General features: G+C 29.5%; 1 long non-coding RNA gene across 1 annotated transcript; it reads left to right on the forward strand.

Moving 5' to 3' along the window:
• Window positions 1-214: 214 nt before the first annotated feature.
• Window positions 215-1,109, forward strand: LOC127093116 (uncharacterized). Its single transcript, XR_007792431.1, has 2 exons — window positions 215-407; window positions 785-1,109. It is a non-coding gene; the product is annotated as an uncharacterized LOC127093116 (long non-coding RNA).
• The last annotated feature ends 2,795 nt before the right edge of the window (window positions 1,110-3,904 follow it).

A 3,904-nucleotide genomic window follows, 5' to 3' on the forward strand; every position in this document is an offset into this window, starting at 1 on the left:
TATCATTTGTGTTTCTAAATGCAAGCAAGTGACATAGATGGGCTAGCTTGACCCTAGCTATATATGCACAGATAATGCTAAGCATCCAGCTGTTTGATTAGATTGCACTACCTAGCTACGTACTGCGCACAATAAGACTTGTCTTCTGGAATTGAAATGAAATTGAAAAGGCCTCACTCAAAATTACTTTCAACACCATTATCATTTCATACCTGCTCCAAAATCTCTATCTTACCCTCCCTCTAGATTTGCATGTTTACACATTACTGTTACCCCTATTATAGTATTATTTAAACAGCCCAATCCTTCTGTTTTCATCTCACCGAATGAATATCTTGCCCTAGCCAAGCAAGAGATTGTGCTTCTGCGTGGTTGAACTCTTATGCCTTACTGTCATGGTGGTGTAGGTATATGTTTATGAAGGGAGGATTGAAGGGGCTCACTTCAGTCCAGTCCGAGACGGTAGAAGATGGCTGAGACACAGCTGCTGACTCGTTGGTTCAACAGCTCACAACATATTATATGGTGTCAATGTGTGTGCTTTTGATCCAACGAAGCGGGAGCTGCATTCAGTCGTCACTGTCATGTCTTGGACTGAAGGGGCCCCTTCATGCATTTCCACTACAGTATGATATATCTTACTATTATTGTTACTTACTCTTATTTTGCAGCAAATTGCGGTGTTCTTCATTTTGCATGTAGACTTCTATTATTTACTAAATTTTTCCTTCTATCTAATGACATGATCTATATTAATCATCTTTCTTGATTGTATTCTTGGTAGTAAACATATATCTTCATTTTGATATTCGGCTGTTGATTGGTTGAAACTTGGGAGGAAGCTTGTTGCAGCTATATATGTTGCATTGCAGTCAATCGGTGAAGATTTGCTTGGAGAATGTAAAGATACAGTTTTATTTAGATAGTCACAGGATATTTAATTGGGTCTAGTCACAGGATATTTAGATAGATGAAGATGTTTTGTTGGGCACTTCGTTGTTGAGTTCAGTTGATTCATGATGCTAAATTTATATTAACATCTTATTTGTGATCATACATTCGAATGTGTAATTGATGAACTTTTTCAAATTTTATTATCATCATGTTTACTTTTTTTTTTATACCCTTGAGTACAAGTGCGATGGTAAAAGGCATAGGGTCAGTCGATATCTTGAACTCTGATTGACCATTCTCTACTTCTAAAAATTCATTAAGTTTTGTCATTCTTATATATATAATTGAAACATATTAATATTCTAATACATAATATAATATGGAGGTGAATTGAAAATGAGTAAATTAACCTATTTTATTTTTGGATATATTTTAATACATATTATATTAAAAAAAACTTAAGCGTATGCGTAAATTAATATATGTTTGGATATATTTATTTAAAAATGAATACTTTAAAATTATTTGAAAATTCTTTGGAGACAAATAGTTTTATAAAAACTAAATACTTTAAAATTATTTGAAAATTAATTCTCCATCTATAAAATTATTTTTGGCTATTTCAAAAGATAAATCAAACATACAATTAGTATTTATGTCTTAATTTAAAAAAAAGTGTAATCTTATATTGTTTAGATTAAATATTTTGATTAACTTATTTAATTATATAAGAAAAAAAATGTTTTATTCTAAGATACAAAAAAAAATCTTTTAATTTTTCATTCTTTTCTTATTATTTAGCATTTTTTGAATTATTGATTCGTCAATTTTTTACAATTTCTTTCTACTTATTAAATTTTTAAAAAAAATTTAGAGAATTATTTAAATATCTCATTGTTTATGTTGAGAAATTAAAAGTATTTTTTTTATTCTCTTTAAAGAAATTTTTTGAATTTCTTTTTGTTTGAAATTTTTTGAGTGGTCAAATCATCATAATTGAATTCTCTTAGAAGAATTATTTGCGTTTTTTTTTGTTTGAGAATTTATTATGACTGGTCTTTACACTAGATATTACGAGTAAATTTATACTATATTTGAGTGGTATTTGTACCATCATATAGTGTAATGTCTAGATCGATTATCTACCTATAATTAGTAATTATATAATATAGAACTTAACTTATTTATCTAGGAGGCATTTGTGTTGAATGAATGTTTTGCATGATTGGGCAGTACCGCAAAATATCTTAAAGTGAGTGACATAATCCGCGACTCGACACAGTAATTTCTTATGTGAAAAAATTTTCAATATCATAAAATAATAATTTAAAGACGTTTTCAAACTACCATGGCTACCAAATAATTTAAATGCTGGCAACAAAAAAATGTGATTTTTCTTGATCCTAAAAAAGGTTACCAACGTCCTGATCGAAGACAATAAAAATGTGGATTCAGATGGAATTGTTAATTCTACTAAAATTGAATCGGTTGTGCAACTTAAAGGGAACGATTTGTAACTCAAAAAAGAAATCATCCTATGGTGAGAGAATAACCATCTCTGCAAAAAATCACATTATGAATGGAGTTGCAGATGCTCTGGATTTAGATGGAATTGTTAATTCTACTAAAGTTGAATCTGTTGTGCAACTTAAAGGGAACAATTTGTAACTAAAAAAAGAAATCATTAGAATAATTATCTCTGCAAAAAAATCACATTATGAATGGAGCCGCAGATGCTCTGCATGATTATTACAATAATTGTAATATTACAAAACAAGTTTGAGAGGCTTTGAAAAAAAAGTATGACACCGAAGAAGCTGGAGCAAAAACATATGTTATTAGCCATTACCTCAAATATCAAATGGTAGGTGAAAGGTTCGTGGAATCTCAATGGCATCAACTTCAAAAGATAGCTGACATGATCAATATTGAAGATATGTCTTTTGATAACAATTTAAAATTGCTTCTATTATTGACAAACTAGCCCTAGTTTAAAAGATTTTAAAAAATTTACTTTGCCACAAAACAAAAGAATTTTCAATTGAGAGTCTGATTATTTGACTTCGAATTGAAGAAGAATCTCATAGTCAACATCAAAAAGAAAAAGTTTTAGTTGTTTTAAACAAACAAAAATAAATCCAATGTGGTTCTGAAGCCATTTGAAAAACCATTAAAGAATCAGAACCACAATATTGTGAACCGAATTAAGAATGAGAATTCTTCAATGGTCTGAAATGGATCTTATAGCTAGGCAACAACCACCATCTCAAAAAAATGACCTAGTATTTTCTCTTGTTTCAATTGTGGAAAACCAAGTCATATGACTTAGAGATGTAGAAACAGTCTAAAATTTGGTGTTGCCCCTGTCATACCTCAACTTTATCCTACCATTTGCATATCAGTTCTAGTTTTTTTATCTGCATTAACATATCATGACCATTGCATTTGCTTATGCATTTCATCAGTCAAGATCATTCCTCTGCATGCAGTAAAACAAAGTCAAAGAAGACAAGAGTTTGACTCTCTTTAACCTTGGTTAATCTTTCATTTTCATTATTTTAATTGAACTTCATTCTTTTTGCATCATCCTTTAATATGTATTTGAAGATAAAATAAAAGTTAAAGAGTTTAACTTTTGATTTTTTTATGTTCTAATTGCATTTTTTAAGTTATCATCTTCCTTATTTTTTGTTTAAACTTCAACTTGTTTTTTATTATTTATTTTGCTCTAAGACAAAACTAAAAGATAAGTTGAAATACAACAAAATAAACTTTTATTAATATTTTCTTTTTGCATCTTCGTCCATTACACTTTTTTACTGAAAATATAAAAATAGAAGTTACAAGAGTTTTTTTATAGTTCATAAACATCATCCATTCACTAAAGTACAAAAAAAAATAGAAAGGAGAATTCCCATCGTGTGAGAGGTCAAACGTTTTCCCTTCACTCTCTTGCATGCCCATACCATCATCTAGATCATGCCCTCATGTTGCATCATCTTTCACATAA

The sequence above is a fragment of the Lathyrus oleraceus genome, chromosome 6, assembly GCF_024323335.1.
Source record: "Lathyrus oleraceus cultivar Zhongwan6 chromosome 6, CAAS_Psat_ZW6_1.0, whole genome shotgun sequence".
Lineage (NCBI taxonomy): Eukaryota > Viridiplantae > Streptophyta > Magnoliopsida > Fabales > Fabaceae > Lathyrus > Lathyrus oleraceus.